The following is a 20,838-nucleotide window of genomic DNA, read 5'->3' as shown; positions in this document are numbered from 1 at the left end:
TGCACCCAGATAAAATACTTTTTGCAACAGAGCGTGTCTGAAAATATCCTGACGACAGGCCAGGTAGATTTAAAAACTCCTCTGCTGGATTACTGTTTGTGGTTTGTCATGCAGCTTGTCTAATTGAAGTGGCATGCCATTTTCAGTAAGCCAGAAGCAATAATGGGTCATGTAAATATAAATTTAGAATGCTCCAAAGAATTTCCCAGCAGTTGTTGGTGTGTCAGTTGCCCAATTTTTGATGCTATTCCAGCTGATCTTTTTAATCAGAAACCTGCCCGGGCTCCTGCCATTTCTCTCACCCAACCTCCTCAGCTGGCTGCCTGCAACCATTTTGGAGCACAGGATTCCTGGTTTCCAGGTCAGTTGTTCTCAGTGGTTCAGCCACCACTTTGTGTTGTAATAAGTTGCCATAAATTTAATATCCGACTTAATTGGCACTTTTTGCTTTATGAATATTTTTTTGAAAAAAAGTTAAAAATTGCGACTAATTATAGTTAAGGTTGGCTTTGAGATGTCTGCTGTGAATCTTCTTACATTTGTTTAAGTACAACACCCTTAAGTGAATTTATTTTTCTAGTTTTAAGAATGTGTCCAAGATCTTCTAAACTTAGCTGGAATATATCCAACTTAACTTTGGTAATTTAATTGAGATACCTAATTTAGGAGCATTCTGTATGTGGATCACTTTCCTCATAACAGAGGAGAATGGAATGAGTTTGCCAGAAGTTATGAGGCACAGATCTGTGCCAAAAATCATGTTCTTCCACTTAAATTTAGATACCTGCTTTTTTAGTTTGATTTTCCACTCTGCTGAGTGCCCAGTGATTCATAGGTTGTTCTTCTTTTCTGTCAATAGAACAAATATGTTCATCTATTTGCTTTAATATTTCTGCAACCAAGCTATAAAGAATAAATGGCAGAATTACCACTTTTGAATGTCGGGCCACTGACCTCTTTTTAAAAAGGTTTTAGAGCCTTAGCTATAGTCATGGAACTTGGAAAATTTCTGATAAAGTTGGAGTTAGTGTGTGTAAGGAGGATCAGATTTCGTTCAGATGTGTATTCTCTTATGTTGAGTTGAGCAATAATTTCTTTAATCATTTCTTTCAGTGATAAGATTTTTTTTAAATGAACTGTGAAGTTCTTAAAAATATTTCCATCTTTTGCTTGACTTGATGTGAGGGAAATACAGAGATAGTTTGTAGATATTTCTAATACATGAATTTTTCTCTCTGGTCTTTGTTCACCTGCAAAGTGACAGAGTTGCCGGTTACCACACAAGTAACTAGGCCAGTTTCAGTATCTTTTTATTTGGAGATGGTACAAAATCAACAACAGGACTGTTGTTGGGACTGCAGGCTGCATATATAATTCTGTGTAACATGATCCTGCAATGCCCTTAAATAATATGTAAAGTTTTAGGAAATATAGAATTTATTTAAAATTTCGAAAGCTTTTCTTTTCTAACTGCATGGTTTCAGTGACTGAATGATATTGAGTCTGAATTAATGATAGAGTATGAAAAAGTCTGTCTTAAAACCAGGCAGAAGTACATGTGCAGTTATTATATCATTCCTGTTAGTCAAGGGCAGTTTGCAGTGAATTTCAGAGGGAATTCTTGTGGAATGGAATGTTTAAATTGTAGAAGAATGGCAGCAGTTCTCTGCAAGCTTTTTGCAGATAACAGGATTGCTTCAAGAGTGCTATTTGAAGGATATTGAAGCTTTGCAAAAACTAAAGGCAAGTTTAATGGTAACTTCAGTGGGGTCAGGAGTGGCTGTTCCATTCTTTAACTTTTATAACAGTTATTTAGTTTATCGGTGATTGTGATGAAACTAATGAGAGATCAGAATTCTAACTGTGCAAGTTATTTACGTTAATACTGCTCTTTTCTTTCCTCCTTCTGAGGGAAAATGATCATGACAATAGTTTTGAAATTAATGGATCTATGGAGTCACCACAGTTAACCCCAAGGTTTAATGATATAGATTTAAAATGTCTTGTTATAAAAAAAATTAAAAGAAAAATCCCCTTTTAGACTTTGAAAGAGTCTAATGCCTTGCATTGTAACCAAGTCTAAATACATGTACTTTTATGGGATAATTTCAACAATAAGTACCATCTGCTTCATGTGTTCATAAAACCAAATATTAATTTCCTGGTAAATTAGTTGTAAACCAAAAAATATTATTATCATTGCAATAATTTTTATATAAGATAAATGTCTCAGTGGTTCAGAAGGTTAAAGTTTAGAATAAGAGCTGGCATTTACTTTTCTCTGCAATTTGGCTAAAATTAAATTGCCTGATTGTGAATCCAAGACATATTTTATCTTTCATAAAAATAGAAAGGACCTGGAAACAATCTGTAGACCACCAGGATGTCTGAAATTTATTTTCCAGTTATAAAAATAAACTAGCCTTGAATTTATTCACCATCTGTCAGTCTTCTCTTCCTACCAGGGAGCCGAATTTTCTGACAGGTACCTTGCAGTCGTAAGGAACAGCTGTAGGAAGCAAGGATACCAAGATTGCTCTAATTATATTAAGACACAGAGCGGCTTTTGGAAATCAAGAGTTCAGTTGCAGTGTCTGGGGAGAGGTTTAACATTTTCAGGATTCTCAAAAACACACACACTTCCTACCATTTCAGGACCTCCAAGGGTTCATTCAAATGGAATGGAAATGGGGCAGAGTGACCTTCTGTTACTTAATTTTCCTCTGCATCAGAATCTGTGTGCAGGGCTGGAACCAGTACAGGTGAAGCAAGAGACAGTGATAAAAATCTTATTAAGGTAAATCTTGATGACCAGAAGAATGTTACCTTTCCATCATAACCTTTGGGGACCTACTGACTTTGATTCTTGTTAGTGGCATGCTATTCTGTTTGAGATAGAAAAGGAAAAGGTGATTTTTAGTCCATGCATGAAGTGATGATGAGTGCAGTTGGGTGAGCTGTGTCCCATGTGTAGGAAGAGGCTCAGATTTACCAGCAAGCTCTCTCTGACTCCCTTCAGGACACATGTGTACAAGGTTAAGGTCACCTCTGCTGCAGAGAGGGACGTAATCAACCTGTTTGAATTGTAAAGTTTTTGTTTTCTATTGTAATTATTGTAAAGATTTGGCAGCACTCGATAAACATAGGGGTAGCTGCATTTGAAAAAGCCCAAATTTTATTTTGACTGCCTGAGATTGTTACTGGCTCAGAGAGATGGGTCAAAAGTGGTTTCTCCTCTCAAGTACAAAACAAGAGAAAGCTGAAAGGCACAACAGAATCATCTCTGTCTAGATCCAATAATGGATTTGACTTCAACATAATAAGTAATTAATGAATGAAAGGACTTTCAGACCAAAACTGTATGACCTTGAACTGCAAGAATGGCAGGTTAGATCTCCTTGGAGACCATTAGAAGCATAAATGGAAAGCCTATTCCTGTATCATAGACTCTGTAACAAACTGAAGAAAATTGCTTTGCAGGATGAATGAAGTGCAAGAATAGTTAAGGAATTATTTGAACAGCATTTCCAGCTTGAAGATAAATGATTTCTGTATATGTCTTTCATCTTAGTTCCTTTATTTGAACAAAAGCAGCTTAAAATTACCATGACATATTCAGAAAACTGCTGACAGACTTCATGTCTCTCTACACCAGAATATGCAAAGAAAAAAGGAGGCATGAAGTATGAAGCTATGCTGTCTGTCAGACTTTACAGAATGACTGGGCCATGCACCAGATTTATGAAACAATGAAAATAACTTCCTTACAATAAAACTTGAAGTATATGTCATTTTTTCCCAAAACTTTGTATGCATGGGTTTTTTTTCCAAAGCCTTGTAGCACAAGGCTGTCAGTTCCACAGTGTCAGCTACTGTGCAGCTGAAAATATATATGAAGAAAGGCTAGGTGGCTGGCAAATAATATATTCTCCTAGAGTTCATTTGTGCTAGTGTTACCCATGCTTCTGGTATACCTGCTCACAGTAGAGGACTCCTGTGCGTATTGGGGCAGAAAGGCTGAAGAACTGAATGCATGACATTTTATAAAAATCCAAGGAGACAAGTCATTATTAGTACATTAGAACTACATCTCTTTTCTTCAGTCCCTTTGGTATCACTACTTGGCATGGAAATTCTGACCCTATTAACACTGGCTGAATCTGAGGTTTATTTCTGGAAGCTTTTAAAAAACAGCTGGGGAGTACCTTTCAGTTTTAGTCATATGCTGTGGCTTCTTTTTCATGTCTAAAGTTGAAAAAAATCCCAGGGCTCTCCCTGGCCTTATGTGACTTTCATATGAATACATCTATATTCCTAACCTTATCAGCTTTTTGTGGTAGGTAGAAAGGGTCAAGTGGTACCTCTATTTGATAAATTTCAAAAAGCTTTGTTCATATCCCCATTCCTCTTAAACTTCCCGTTTTCAATTCACAGGTTTGCTGGAAAATTAAAATTGTATCCTTAAGCTTCACACTGTGTGCTGTATTTCATCACAAATATGATGCCACAACTAGCTTATTTCTGAGTCTTCAGGTTTTTTATTGTGAAAGTCTTTGGGGCAAGATTATCTGACTTTACAATTATTTGACTCCAGAAGTCCACCTTAGAATATTCTGTACTAATCCAAATGATCTTTGCTACTTGCATTTAGGATTTCCTTTGGGAAAGAAATAAACGGCTGTTTTACAACAGTACCTTTCTTTCTGGAGTGTTATAATTCAGGTTCATCCTTTCAACTGCTCTTCAACCTCATCCATATTTGTGTCACCTGTGTTATGTTTTTATTTTTAATGTTAATAGAAAAAATCAAGTTAGATCTGTTCATGTTTTCTTGTTAGCATGGCTATCAGGTTTCTGAATTTTCAGTTACCATTCCAGTTCCCTTCTTCTGCAGTGCTGCTTCTAAGCTCTTATGCATGACCAGTATATGGGGCATACAAGTCTTTCTTGAAGTATTAAAAAATAAAATTTTTCTCTTTTTGGTAGAAATCCAACAATCTTGCTGCAGAAAACTAGTCTCAAAATATTATCAGCTGACTTGTCCTAATCCTAGAAGTTTGAATGACCTTTAGATTTATCATTTGATTGTGTGAAGCTTAACTATTAATAATGCATAAGTTTTCTTGGATATACTTTTAGAAACATCACTAAATGGGAACTTTTCTTGCTGAAAAGAAATAAATAGAACACTGTGATCTCAAAGGAGCAAAGAATTCCTGGAGCCAGCTTGCTGGGAAGCAGCTGAGTGGTAGCCAAGATTAATTTGTTCTTTAGATCTTGGTTGTCTGAATTTCCTTAGTACTCAAGATTGCTTTGGTGATATTTATTATCTTTTTCACACCTATAGCAATTTCAGATGACATTTTTAGAGGTGGTAAAAGAAATGAACTTCTCTAATTTGTAATAGAAGTTATGTGAATAACTTCACCAAGTGAAGTTTTTCAGGAAACAAATTTTATTAAAACTGTGCAGATTGACCCTTGAATTGTTGGGGGTTTTTTTGCTCAATAAAAGAATTGATAAAATCTATGTATTTCAGTTCAATTTTGTCAAAATGAGACATATCTACTTTTGTTTCAGAATTCAGCTTAATTTAAAATCATATGCATTTATTTTTTTATAGCACAATGGATAATATAGTCCAGTATCTTCATTTTAATTTTTACAAGTGTTTCAAAGTAGTTTGTTTTATTTTATGGAGTCAACCAGAAAGCTCCCCAAAATAATTATTCACATAACAAAAATGGGTGCCCAGGTTACTTAGACTCACTGCAAATGTTCAGCAGTAGCTGCTTTTATTGACAACAAAATTTCTGTGTTGTGAAAACAAAGGTACTGGCATAGTTACTGAAAAAGAGTAAAGGAGGAGATTTTTGGTGGAAATTCTGAGATACTGACCATGTTAATATAAACCTGTAGCAGCATATCTGTAATGAAAATCCACAGAGAGAATGAATTTGCAATTGGAAAAGTCCAGACTGAAATGCTAAATCTGTGATACGGCAATCTAGAAATTATAAAATGAATAAGAGCATCAAGAAAAAAAAATAAAAAAGGAAGAGACTGTGAACAGTTTTTAAAAATTGTCTCAAGTACCTTTCATTTTTCTTTGTATGATTTTGATCTGATTACAGGAGCTGGAATTGTTGCTAGTTAGATTAGTAACCAGGCAATTAAATAAGGTGAGAAATAGTAGACTGAAGAAAGATTTTAAGAAGTTAACATCTTAAATTTTAAAAACACAAGTTTATACCATTCTACTGCTTGCATGTGGTATTTACACATTTAATTATTTTAGATATTTCTGAAATATTCCTATGCCACTGTTATGCAAACCTTTCTAGAACTCAAATTAATGTTAAACTCACACAGTTTATTCATTATTTTAGAGTTTCATGCCGCTTTTTAACCTGGTGCTCTAATAATGTCTAGTAGCAGCAGATGTTGAAGTGGTATTGCAGTGACCATTTCTAGCTTCCTTTACTTTGTTCTTCAGAATTTGAAGCATTCTAGAGTAATGATTTTTACTTGTCCTCTGGGGAACTCAGAGGAGTTGAAGTGGTGACTACGCCCTCTTGGTTAATTGTAAATACCAAGCAGTGAATTAGTGAATAGGCTGGTATTGAACTATTATTCATATTTTGTCAAAAGGTTAGACTCAATGATCTTGGAGGTCTTTTCCAACCTTAATGATTCTATATGTTCTGTATATACTCTAGCCAGTACAGAACCCAGCTTTTCAGAATATTTTGAAAGAAAGCTTGGATGACAAAGAAACAAGAAGAAATAAAAGCACGGGTGGCAGTGGTATCCACATGAATGTTCTGAGTATTTTAATCCTCACATTAAACCCATGAAATGAGGATAAAGTTTCCAAATGCCAGCAAAATATACATGAATTCTTCTAAAGCACCAATCCTGTGGACAGCTGATATACATACGGTGTAAATTCTAGGCTCTTTTTGTGGTGTGAATTCTTCTCTTTTTCAGTTCAGACACCAAGCTCCTAGCTCAATTGGCAATGGAGAATTGTTGGATAAGGCTTGTTCATAAAAGTGGTCCTCAGTTAGATGAAAGTAATGCAGATTTCCTTAATGTTCTCAATAGATAGCTTAGATTGAGTTAGCCTGCCCTAATTTATGACAACTTTTGTTCTAACAGAATTTCTTGCAGATTCTTTTTTCTACCAGCTCCTTAAAAAAAACCCCAAAAAAATTGCTGCATCTTTCTTGCACTTTGGTTATACAGGCCTAGTGAAGAACAATTGAATGATGTTATAATCTACAGTTAAATCTCACTCCAGCAGCCTTTCTGATTTCACTCTGGTACTCCTAAATCTCACAGGTAATAATTTTGATGGAAAATACTGTAAAGTGGAAGATGGAAAATAAGGCTAGAGCTTTATCCACCTTAGTCCCAGATTTATTCTGAGCTGAACCAGGTAGGGTATGATGCCTAGTTTATACCAAGGATAATTTTATATACCTTGTCAAAAAGTGCTTCCATCAGCAACATGTGTAGTAGTAAACTCCAAATAATGAGACATTTTGGAAGATTCAGCTTCATGTAATATAGTAATATTTATTTGTTTTGTGGAGAAGTCTGATTTAATGTTTCACTCTCAACCGTGGGTAAAATTCTTTCTGTAGAGTCCTTTATTACTCGCTCAATGCCAAGGTCTTTAGTGTTGAGCGAGTAATATCAAGTAAAATCAAAGTCTTTGATGAGTGTGTTGAGAAGCCTAGCCAGAATGGGAGAACACACAAAAGACTATCATGCTTCTGCAAACAGTAGAGTAGCTCAGTCAGAAAAGGTTGGCCAGCTGTCTTTAAAATGACTGCAGTCCCATAACTGCCTGGGAGAGGCCTGTCATTACTTGGTTGCTTAAAGTGTTGTAGGACAGTGGTCTAAATCAAGGGCGTCATAAAGTTTTTACTAAGCTTCTTTTAACAAGACATTGGAAGTCAAGTACTTGTTTTATTGCTCCAGTTACACGCTATTGGATTCTGGTCTACTGAAAGACAAATTGAGAGTTGTTTTTTTTCAGAGGAAGAAATAGTTAATTTTCATGCTTGTTTCTTCTCGCCATTGTTTTTTTCCTTGGCATCCTTGCTCAGACATTTCGCCTAAGATCAAGAAATTTATATGGAAGACATTGTTCAAATCAGGCCTTTCATAAAAATGGCTTAAGGAGGAAATATGGTCCTGGTTTGCAACTTACTCTAAGAGTTACAGTGTGAAGGAGTGATTCACTGATTCAACTAGTTGATTGCAACCTCCATATGACTTCTTCCTGCACACAGACAGTTTACCATTTTTCAAAATCAGTACCCCTTATTTGTCTTTTTCGTGACATTCACTGCATAAACTTCCATAAGGAAATCATATTGGCATCTGAAGATGTTACTTTTCCTGACTTTTTTTCTTTTTAGTATATTAAATAATTCTGAGGTGGAGAAGGAAGACTTCTATGCATTGGAAATTATGATTCAGGTGTGCAATTTGAAAAAAGAAATCAACAACCTGATTTGGACAGGAAGACAATGAGCAATTATTGAAACACTGCAGGAAATTTAATTAAAACTAGGATTTTTATGAGCAGTGTTAATGCTTGCTGCCTCAGCTAACCTGACAATAAAGACTTTCCAAGTGACAGTGACATCTGGCACAGGATCACATGTAGGAATTATGCAGAGGTAATAAAAAGCACTTAATTAGCATTGCAAATAGTATTCCAACATTTAGGAGATGTCTGAAAATTTGCATACAGATACATAATTACGTAATTTGCAGCTGTTGTGTTTGTTCCATAAGACCTTGCCACTTTACTGGTAGAATATGTAAATCAGGAATTAATCCTTTTTAGCACCTACTTTCTCAGTAGTCCATAAATCTGTGGCAAATTATGGGAACTTGTGGACTTTCCCATCTTGGAAAACAGAACTATATCCCTGGGCTTTACTTAACTCTAAAGATCTTTTAAGAGGTTTGTAAAATGCAGCTCCTTCATGGTCAGTTTTTTTAACCCCATTCAGGTCTAATACCTTAGTTTGCAAGGTCATGCTTCAAATCTCTTTTTGATATATTTTCTTCCAGTTTTAAAGAGAACCCAGTTAATATTTATTCTCATTAGTACCTTTGTGATACAGGTAATTAACTTATGTTACATGTAAACAGAGAAGGATGGGAGGGAAGGATATCTGACCAAACAATAGTGCTGTCTAGATAGGTCATTAAATTCAAGGTGAAGCTAGGCAGCTCAGATGCCTAAAACCCAAAACTGGACCAAATTAGCAGCTAGTAGTTTCTTAATACATGATTTCTCAGTGTAACTTATTAGGCCCTTGTATGTAAGATTTCTTTGCCTGGATAAACTTGAACAATTTTCACTTAGGTACCAACAGAAAAAGACATGAAAAATATTTATCCATACCAGCTTTCTTGAGGTATATTTTAATATTAACTTCTGTTTTGTTTCTGCATTGGTATTTTTGTAGCACATTTCTTGTATTTAACTCTGGGAGGTTTGCAGAGATACAGTCGATTAACAAAAGGTAATTCTGTCTACAGAGTTTGAACATACCAAAGTAATATAGAGAAGTTGTTCTTTGTTTTTTATTTTATAACATGTTTTCCCTTGTGTTTTTGAAAGTGCTTTTAGTACGATCATGCCATTGCCCCTTCCATGTAAAGGAAGATTCCCCTTATGCCTGGATCCTGTGAAGAAGAAAGTTCAAAGCATCAAGGGAGTTCTGAGCAGGTTAGGTGATAAAGCATCTTAGAAAACAGTGATTATGCCCCCCCCCAGGAGAACTTCATTGTATCCAAGTTTAATTTGTCCTAGGAAATTGACTGGATTGTGGGCTGCTAGTTCCTTTAACATCTTCCATTAGACAAAAGCAGTTTGCAGTAATGTAGCCTAAAGTATATTATTCTTTATTGACTATATAATACCTTTTTGTTATTTTTTCTTGTAATCTAAGTGACATTTGCAAAATGACAATATGTTTATAGAATAATTATAATTAACAATGAATATATCTTTAAGGATTTTGTTGCTGTTTTTAATGAGAATGAAAATGGGAATTGAAAATGAAATCTTTCTGCCCAGAGTGATTGATCTACCTTATAGGCATTGTCAGCAATAGTTTCTATGGAGAGGGAAGTTGTAGTAACAGAAAGAATAAAATAATTAGCCTTCATAAATGAACTCGACAAAGACAGGAGCAACAGATGTTTCTTTTTCTTTAAACTGAGTGTGTGAGCACAAGGAGAAATGTTGTTCTCTGCTGACTGCTCCAGCAGAATGTTGCTGCTAGTAGCTGCTCTACTGAAAATAGAAAAAATGGAAACAAGGTGTTGCTTTACATTGCTGTGGCTACACCTTTTCTACTGCTGATTTTTACTTTCTAGAGGAGAGTTCACTTGACAGAGGATGAAATGGGGCGGGCAGTGCAGATGGTTCTGAGCTCTTTCTGCACCTCTGACTGCAGAATGGGGGGTTTTGGAGACTCAAATTCCCAAAATCCCCAGTTTAAATACTGTAGGCTGGCATTGGGCCAGATCATATGGAGAAGGTGTCTTAGCTCAATGTCTATTTTGCTTCTGAGCACAGGCTTCCAAGGTAGCATGCTGTCCCACTGGGCCTCAGAGTTACTTTTAAGGTCTTCAATGATTTACACATCTCCAGATGTAGCTGAAACTTTGACACTGTCACCTCTTCTTTTCTGCTCCACCCGCTGTCCCTCCTTACCTGGCTGGAGGTCTTCTGCCCTGTGTGTGGGTTTCTCGGGCTGGGTCTTGAATCGTGGGTCATGGGCCAGGGCTCCCTGCCGCTGCCAGACACACAGAAAAGCCAAAACCACTCCTCCATTAATAAATTTGTGTGGCTGAGAGCCTTTCCCTCGTCTCTTGTGAGGTACAAATCTTCCAGCAGCAGATAGAAGATTAGGACTAATGGTGCTTCTCCTTTTGTTTTCTGGTGCTTTTAGCTATAGTTGCTAAAAAGTATACTCACAGAGGATATTTTAAATTGAAGGTCCATGGCGTTTTTTCTCCCAATTAGGCTGTGCATTTTTGAGATGCACAACACAGTTCTTTCTTTTTAAAAGGTAGGGGAGTTCCCAGTATTTTGATCTGTTTTCTGAACTTTCTTACAGCTTGAAAAAGGTTTTGCTGCAGATTATAACTGATTTATTTTTGTCAGTGCCATGCCACATACCAGTTCTAGGCCAAACCAATTAGAAACACATATCTTTTGTTAGCTGAACAAATCTGATGTAAAATTGTAAGCCTGGAATGACAGACTTTTGCAGGAAGCAGGCTGTCTGGAGGACTCTGATAGAATGTCCTCTGCAGTGCTGAAGCCAGGCAGGAACTCACTCACAGCCTGTGACAACCTGTGTGCCTACAATTCTTAAGGCTTATTTGGAAATTTCAGCTTGTCAGAGGCCTATCCTGATGTAGGACCAAGGCTTTTTATCGCCCTGTATATCCCTTTGCTATTATTAGTAAAGAAAAGAGAACATACAAAGTCACTTTTTATTGAGCTGTTGAAAAGGAGCTGTAGTTATATATGTTTCTGCAACCCCTGGCACAGTCCTGGTCTTGTCTGTCATCTCTAGATACTCTTGTTTTATGAAACACTGAAATCCCATTGTGCAAGCCAAATAATTTCCTTCTTTTCAGTCAGGAATAGATGGTGGAGAAACTCCACTATCAATTTAATTCATCAGCTTCACCGGCAGTATTTCAAATTTAATGGTTTTCAAATATATTTCTAATTTGCTGTTAAGAAAATTAAAATAAAATTCCTAAATGCGTTGCCAAAGGCAGCATCCAATACAGACTAATCTACACCTCAGGAAGGCATTCAATTTTTTTGTCTGTAACTGCACATTATTAGTGTGTCTGCAATAAGCATGTAATTTTTATTATCTCAGAAGAGTTTGGCAGGGGGAATACATCATTACCTGCACATCTAATAATGTGTAGTGCTACAATTCATTTTCTGAGATGCCATGTGTACTGACAAGAAATATTGACTTTATCTTTCTCTTTGTTTTTTTATAGACAAAGCAGAAGCCTAGCAGTCTGAAGCAGATAAAAAATAAGGATGGACAATATGTTGGAAAGACATTTACATAAGCAGTGAGCAGTAGTGAACAGCAAAAACCAGTCTGAAGATTTAGTGAATAACTGCTTATTTCAAAGACTCAGCAAATGTCAAGCAACAACAAAAAAAAGTACATTCTATCCAGCAACCTTGAACATGGATCTGTAAGTGGTTTTATGCACATGCAAAATAGCATAAAAAATGGCAGACTACTGGGACATAAATAAACATACCATTCCTTTTTATTGTTGGGCTTTGGGCCACACAAAGTACAATCTCTTAAATATACAACTTTACTATGAAATGGGTTTAATTATCTCATTAAATTATGGACATGAGTGAATGGAATTGTTTAGAAGAAGTAGCTACAGACATGAAGCAGCACTGAGAGCTGCTCAGTAGTTGTGTAGTTCCTTGAGGAAGGAATTCTTTGTATAAGGAGCAGTAGTATGCTGGACAAGGTTGTAAAGAGGACAGTGATGAAGAGGACAAAAGCTCCTCGAGGGGTTGTTTTCTGAGACTAACTATGAGAAGAACTAGGCTAATAATTAGAGTCCCTATCTGTGTGGGCACGATTCTTCAAAACACTGTTTTGAGGCACCAGCAAGCAAGTCCTGCCTTTCCAAGGCACTTCTTGGGGTCAGATTTATTTTTCTTGCAGTCAGTGAAGCCTCAGGTGTGATCCTGAAAGCCCATGTAGACCATGAAGAGCCCCCACATGAAGTCTGCTTGTCAGCAGTGAGATAGCATGTGGAAGAGCTGGAGGGGGGATGTATCAGTAAGTACACTGTGAGTATAGCTATTCCTGCAATCCTTTCAATAGAGCATAATCCACACTTTGAATTTGATCCATAGACATCATTCAAGCAGAAAAATGCAGTTTAAATTGTTATATTCCTTCTATCTGAATGGAAAACAGGCATCTCTAGTGCAGTTTTTAGTTGCTTTTAATCATTTCTTCCTCACATTTGCCCTGTATATAAAAAAGAGGAAAGAAAAGTCTCTTGAAATAAGGAAGTACCAATAGGACAATTCCATGAAAATGAAGTTCTGTAATTAAATAATTGAAAGTAAAAACTAAAAGCTCTTCAGCTGCTAAATGTCCTGTATCAAACTTTAGAGCTGTAAGTCCCTTCTTCAGGTGAAGAAATTCTGTGGGTCCTACTGGAGTCTTGTGAGACCAGTGATGGAAGCTGATCTTCCTTGCTAATGGAAATTGCGTTTTTGCCACACACTATTTCTCTTCTGCAGAATCTAAGGTAATTTTTTTGAGAAATCTTTATTTTATTAATTGGGATTGCTAAGATCGTTTTTAGACTACAAATCAAATTCTACAATTATACTACTATGAATGCAGTCAAAAAATGGAATTTTTTTCTGTCTTAGTGGATGCTAAAATAATATTTAGTGTTTATAAGTGTGCCAGAAAAAAATTAACTAGTAAGTGTATTTTGTCTAGTCACATGAATTGGCCCCTTCCTTCCATGATCTACAATCAGATTACCTTGTGATTTTTCAGATGTGTAAATGGTCTCATCTTCTCTCAGCACTTCTGAAAGAGAATACACCTACTACTCTGAATCTGTAGAGTGTAACTTTTTTTTCTAGTGGATTGTTTCTGAAAAATCTGATCACATAGCAAAAAAGAGCATATACAATAGGGTTTTAAGATAATAATATTCTCTTTAGATGCTTGCATGAAAGCTTTAAAATAAAAGGATGATGAAAAATTTGAGAAAGAAAAACAAATTTTCAGGAAAATATTTTATGCTCAGAAGGAAATATTACCTGATTTTCAGAAATCCTCTGTTGATGTCTGCTGTATTTCTCATTCCCTATTAGAGCTTTCATTCTTTACTTATGTTCAGTTTTTATTGTGACGATCATTTGAGACAAGTAATACAAAGTAATTTTTTTCTGCAGTTTTTGGAAATATCAATTTTGATGCCTAAGCCACCTGATTTTTACAGACTGAATATTTTACACTGGAAATGAAAAAAAATGCAGTATTCACAATAATGAGTTGCTATGTAAAATCATTGCTTTAAGTCCAATTTCTCTTTTCTGTTTTAAATGTTGCTTTTCCTTGTCTTTGACTACAAATGTTTCTCAAGTTTTTTCAGGGACTGAAATTGTGCTTCAGAAGTAACAATATACAGAATGCCAAAGCTATATTTATTAAACAAAAATCTCAGGGAGTTTTGCCATTTCCTTTTTTTAAATTTTTTTTTTAAACTTTCTTGGCTAATGCAGTAACACAGAAGACAAGCACAATTTTACCAAAGAAAACCAGTATTGTTGTTTTACTAAGGGAAGTTCCAAAACATTACAACTGCTACAAGCTTACCTAGAACTGTTTTTTTTTTCTCACATAATTAGCAGCTATTAATGTTTATAAATGGTTACTTATTCATAATTAGATGCTAGATACATTTTGAGGACCCCAGATGATAAACTTTAAATTGAACTCTTGGTTTCATTACCTTTTAGGAGCCCACTACTTTGTGGGTTTGGGCCAAACACAATATTGAAATGAATTGTGTTATTTCAGAAACAGTGCCTACTGGTAAAAACAGTGAAAATTGAAATTCAAGGAACTGTTAAGTAACATAAATACCAATAAACTACAGAATTACAGCTCATTCCTCTGAGACTCTGTGCACCAACAGTAAGTCTTAAGTGATTCAATCGTGACTAATTACATATTACCAGACCTGATCTTTAACACTTCAATCAACCTTTAGTTGTGATGTTTATACATAATTTGTCTCTGTTTATGGTTTTATGTGATAACTGTGCCAATCTGCATTTCATTAAAATTGATGTGGAGGTGGTGGAGGCTTTCTCACTTTTTTTTTTTTTTTTTTTTTTTTTAGATGCATCTCTTTCTTGGCTTTACCTCTTTGTCTTTGCTCTGCAGCTTCTTTTACTGACTGCCCCATAGTTCAGTGGCTTTTGTTGAGTTGCTGTGAGGGAAAAAGGAGTCCAGACATGACCAATTGCATTGGCCAGCCTGGAGTACTGTGAAGTGCTGAAGTGCATGATGTAGATGTCACCAGCAGTAGGGCAATGGACACTGCAGCTGTGTCAGCCTTATGCTCTATTTGAGCTTATGCTATGTGCTGAGAGGCAGGCTTTGAGTATTTTAGCTCAGTGTTACTGTGACAGCTCTTTCTGGGGTCTGGGAAAAGATTACATTGTGCTTCCCTAGCCCTCTGAGACATGCCAGGCTTTTGGAGACTACTCTGGAGTCAGTGGATCCTCTTCACTGTGTGCAGGTGCACCTTTCAGCCACCAAATCCAGGGATATGAATTCTACATATGGAGTCCCCATCGATGTAGATGGGAAGAGCCAGATACCACATAGGGACACCAATAGAAGCCACTAAGAGAAGGGGCGATTTTAAAACACTGGTAACCCCAAATGCATTATTCATTGGATTCTCTGACTACTAAATCAGAACTAGGCACTTTCTTTCAGGTGGGAATCCTTAGACGGGGTTGCCCCTCTTGGAATTATTCGTCTAAAGCATATCTGCTTTTTTTCAGTAGTACATGGCCTAGAGACCAAAAATTTATTTCTTCTTGTGGGCAGTATCTCTTTTAGTTCATAATTTGCTTCTCTAGCTTCTGGCTGTGGTTTGTGTAGGTGGTATCCTTTGCATCCTTAATAATGTCACAATTCCACACTTGTTTCGGTGAGGCTGATAGATATCATCTGCTAAATGTGTTTGGAGTATACTGACAAGTTCAGACTTCTTTTTTTGATAAGGTAGCTGTTTCTAGTTCAGTTTAACATTTAGAGGGGCCCCTAGGCTGTCAGTTTAACACAGAATCACACACAGAGAATATTCTGAGTCTGAAGGGACCCACAAGGATCCTTGAGTACAACTCTTATGAGAGTTGTAATTTTTAAAGACATTTTAAGAATTAAAAAAAAATTTAAAGAATGTTCTTGAAGTAAAATGTTACCATATGATTACTGATAAAAACATTTCTGTTATTGTTGGGGGTAGGATCACAAAATTCTTTCTCCTTGGGAGGAAATCAGTTTCTGAGGTTGTTCTAGAACCAGTGTGTTTGGATCTCATGAGCTGTTTAAGCCCAATGGCTCTCAGTTTTGACTTAGTAAGAGATAGGAAATTATTTCCTTGTGTACAAAAGGATACAAGATCCTTCAAGCATTTTGAGGTGTTTAAATAATTTCTTAAAAGCAGTAGTTTGTGATTGAGCAGATCTGTCAGCTGCTACTTTTGTGTGAAGAGAGCTTATTTTAGGTTGCTTTCACTTCTGTATCCCTGGCCAAGTCGCTGTGCTGAAGAAATGCAGGAAGCAAATTGTGGTGCTTGATTTCCCAAGAAACTTTTGGACTTTTCTGTTGGCCTTTCAAGTCATAGCAAAACTGCAGCAGTGCAGCCCTAATTTTTCCTTCAGCATTTTACGTTTATTAATACTAGACTGTATGTACATATTTTTAGAAGTAATATGAACTTGGCTGCCAAAGTAGCCTGTTGTTTTTAGAAATACCAGAGATAAGTACTAAATGCCACAGCATACCAATTCTTAATATTTCTTTTTCCTATGCATAACTTACTGGAGAAGTAGTACATAATCTTTGGATATTAAGCTACATTTTCTTCCTTTAAAAAAGAGATTATGATACATTTTGCATATATGGGAAAAGCGATACAACACATTCTAAACAGTCTTCATTAACCTTCATCACAGTCTGTATTAGTTGGTTAGGGTGTCGAGTGATAGAAAAATGCATTTTGTTTAAATTGATTTTAGTTGACTGAAGAAATTCCTCCTGTGGTAAACAAGTGAATGCCTAGGAACTTATTTTTTCAGGGAAAGTGGGAATCTGTTAGAAATTATCTCTAGATAAGGTGCATGAGCTGTGTAATGAAATGCTTTCAATACCAGACAACATTTGTTTTTAATATAAAAGTAGTTGGACATGAGAATTGTCTCCCTAAAGTAGTTCTTGGACAAGTGATTTCCTGCCAGTTAAAATGTTTTCTAAATTTTTATTGAATTAGTTTCCGGTTCCTGCAAACTAGTTATTACAAGATATGAAAATCAATTCTGACATTTCCATTTTTAACATTTACTTTAATGTCTATTTTGTAAAGAGGAAACCAGCAAATTGTGCATGCAGATCTCTAAAAATTTGTACCTGGATGTGGTGAGTAGTGGATGCTTAGGAAAATAAATGAGAAGCAAGACAAGTGTGGCTTTGCTTTGGCCTAACACCTTCTGGCAAGCAGGGGGAGATGGCAGGCACACCATTCTTTTGGATAGCCACCAGTAGACATGCTTTTCATAAAGTTGTCCTGCCTTTTTTATAATGCCTGTCAATATTCATTTTCCACAGTGTTCTTTGGCAATGAGTTTCACTATGGAGTGTGGGTGATGGGTGATGAAATCGTATTTCCATTTATTTCCTTGTCCTTGTGTGCTCTGTATCTTATGCTGAAGAGTGAAAGGTTTTTCTCTATTCACTTTCTGTGTGCTATTCATGGATTTGTAGTCTTCCTTCCTATTCACTCTTCATTAGTTTTCTGTCTAATAAATATAAGAACATTAATCATTACGGGAAAAGGAAATGAGAAGACTCAGAGCATGCACTGTAGTGTTTTGAGTTTGGAAAAAAAATTAGAATTTTCTGGTGAGCAGTATAACAAAAAACCCCACAGCTGACCATAAAATTCTACTTGTGTTGTCTTTACTGAGGTAAATTTCTTGCTATATTAAATTTGACTGATATTAGTCTGTAATTGTAGTATCATTGTTTTCTTAGTAATTTTAATCACAGAGAAATGATTTGAGAGACTGGTAAATTTGGAGAATTGTCTCTTTTCATGTGAGCCAGAGAGTTTACAGGCTGAGGTTGCCTGTTTAGAGTGAAGGCATTTAAAAATCTCCAGTATTTATGTAGCCCACCAGATTTCACTAGAGAAGAATCCTAGGCTGGATCCAAAAATTCCATAATTGCCCCCAGAAGGACACTGAGTTAAAAAAGACCAGGCTCAAACACATTCGCTTCTCAGTCCTGCAGGGACTTATCATGAAAAACTTTCAAAAAGTCTTGCTCAGAACTGAACTAACAAACCTTGAAGTGTTGCAAAATTAAACACAGTAAAAATGATAATTCAGATAAGGACAATATTTTAATAAATTAATTTGTTACCTAAATTAATCTCCTGATAGAAGTTTTAAAAAACTAAAATAAAAGATAAAAATCCTCACTCATAAAACTTTGAGATTTTGTATTTAAAGGTAATTTATAAATTTTCTTCTACAATTAATTTATGGCCTATCTTCTTAAACCAGGAGACCTACATGACAGGAAGGAATGTCTTCTCTATTACTAAATTAGTGCCTTATGCTGGTGACCTAAGTTGAGTTTGTGCTAGCATCCTTCTAAGACATATGTTACAAATACACTAGGATTTCTTGACCACCAGTCACTTCCTGATGGTTTACAAATAACTCTCCACACAGATACTCAGACTTTTAGACTTATTTTTTGTATTACAACATTCTCTATTTGGATGGCATGTCTCGGAATATGAATCTGAAGTCTTTGCCAACCTGGAGAGTCAGAACTGTGGTCTAGGTCACTGGCCTAATGTTTAATGAGTGATAGAATTTACACTCTGGAGTTAAAGCTTCAGGTGAGGTAGAGACTGACCTTTATCTATGAATGCAAATCAATTAATTTGGGTTAATTTGTTCACTTAGACATAGCATGCCCTGTGCTGTTCTGCTGTTAGTTCTCCAGCTAGACTCTTCTGGAGATTCAAACTGGAGTTCCAGGTGCTGGAAAACTTTAAGAAAATTACAGGGATAATTACATTTTTAACCAAACAGCAGCTTAAAAAAAAAAATCTGATAAATAATATTTCCCCTAAAATAATTTGGAAACACATTTTTCGAATAATGGTTGGCTCTTGAAAGGGACCAATGTCGCTAGAGACCTCATATACCTAATATCAAGCTCAGAGAATAGAGAAGTGTTTTCAAGTGTATTTGCCTCCAAATTTCTTGGCAGGAAGACTGGAAAAAGATCCCGAGCTTCCTGATTATATCAGACATTCATTGTTTTTCTACCAGCTAACCTCGAGGGTTCAATATTGTGTGTGTGTTGAAATCAACACAATATTCAATGCTTATTAGAGAGCTGCTGTTTTGTTTTGTTATATGAATTAATGTCTTTGCAAATAGTGACTTAGTGTTTTGAGTCCTCATGCGGGAGAATGAAAGAATAGCTTGGCAGATGGGTTTCTCAGGGGGTACATTTGACAGATAATCAGTACAATACAATTCCTTTTATCTCTGCACATATACAGAAATATAAAGCACTTGTTCTGATAATGTTTCCTCCCTTTCCTCAGCCCAGCAGCTCAATCCAGTGTCCAAACACACAAGCCCCTATGGTGGCAAGTCTTGGATATTTGACCCAGCTATTTTAATGGATTTTTATACATGAAATTGAATAATATATAATGATGTTGTTAGAGTGGGTAGGAAAACAGGAATGGTTTTCATCTCCAAGTAATTGAATCCAGTTTTGTGCTGCTCCAACAATAATATAATCTAATTGTATCTGATTTGAAGGCATTTTTTTTAATCCCCCTTCCTGCTTTTGGAAGTTGTCCTGTCAGCTCAGTGCTTAAAGGTAAAAAGACTCTTGTCTTCCCTGAGTCTGATGTGTGGTTTGACCATGGATGGTAGAGTGTCATTGATCCTGACACAGTAGTGCAACTCCTAATTTTTTCCTCAGTTCTCTCTTGGAAATACCTCTCTTACACATTCCACATTTGACTGTTTCCATATCCAAATAATGCCACTTTTTCACAGTCCTCCAATGACTGTATATTATACTCAGGTCTTTTTCCTTCTAGTGTAGTTTCAAATATAAGATTGAACAGCTTTGAATGAATAAATAGTTCTTATTCATTCAGAACTGTATAGCCTTGCATGTTTTCCTGTTGTATTGTCATGTTTTCTTCTCTGGTATTCAGTGTAATTCAGTTCTTCCTTTTTGCCTTTTTGGTGTCTTTTTGCATAAGCAAACTTTCTCTAAGATGTCACCACATCTCCTTGGCAGATTTCTCTCTTATTCCTTTTTGTACCAAATGTATTAGCAAAATTATGAAATTTGGAGTGATATCCTAATTACTACCCTAATTATTACCCTACTCTGCTGTATTCTTCTAGCCCTATACATCTTATTTTACCACTATTTCTCACCTCAATTTTAATAATTTCAGTTCCTCTCTCTTCCTTCATTATTCTTTTAATCACTCTGTTTTCCTGCTAAGTTCATTACTATCTAATTTAATTAATTAATCTCCTCTCTCTGAACTTGGCAGGTATTTGACTTCCTGCTTAATTATTAATTAATTGATAGCTCTATGGCATCTCTGATGGGATATGAGTTGACTTATCAAAGACAGTAAATTTTCCACACAAAGCTTTCTGATGAGGTTTATGTGATTCATTTTTAATAGATACTTGCTATCTTCAGTTCATCACTTCAATACAGATCTTCCAGATTATGGACAAACAAGGAGAAATGAAGAGATGAAAAGACTTGTAAAAACTGTAGAGACATTATACTGAATTCACCTATTTTGTGTATTATTTAGGAATTGCAAACATTATATTTTCCTCTTTTTTCTAAAAGATATTTCATAGACATTTATAGAATGGTT

The 20,838-nt window shown here is 35.8% G+C and overlaps 1 long non-coding RNA gene across 1 annotated transcript in view; it reads left to right on the top strand.

Moving 5' to 3' along the window:
• Positions 1-20,838, top strand: part of LOC113458843 (uncharacterized) — a 387,535-nt gene that overhangs the window by 149,208 nt on the left and 217,489 nt on the right. Inside the window, exons 2-3 of the long non-coding RNA XR_003379488.2 lie at positions 12,073-12,279; positions 13,257-13,374. This is a non-coding gene — a long non-coding RNA (uncharacterized LOC113458843). The remainder of the gene's footprint in view (positions 1-12,072; positions 12,280-13,256; positions 13,375-20,838) is intronic.

The sequence above is a fragment of the Zonotrichia albicollis genome, chromosome 5, assembly GCF_047830755.1.
Source record: "Zonotrichia albicollis isolate bZonAlb1 chromosome 5, bZonAlb1.hap1, whole genome shotgun sequence".
Lineage (NCBI taxonomy): Eukaryota > Metazoa > Chordata > Aves > Passeriformes > Passerellidae > Zonotrichia > Zonotrichia albicollis.
This window is presented reverse-complemented; position numbering and strand designations above follow the sequence as displayed.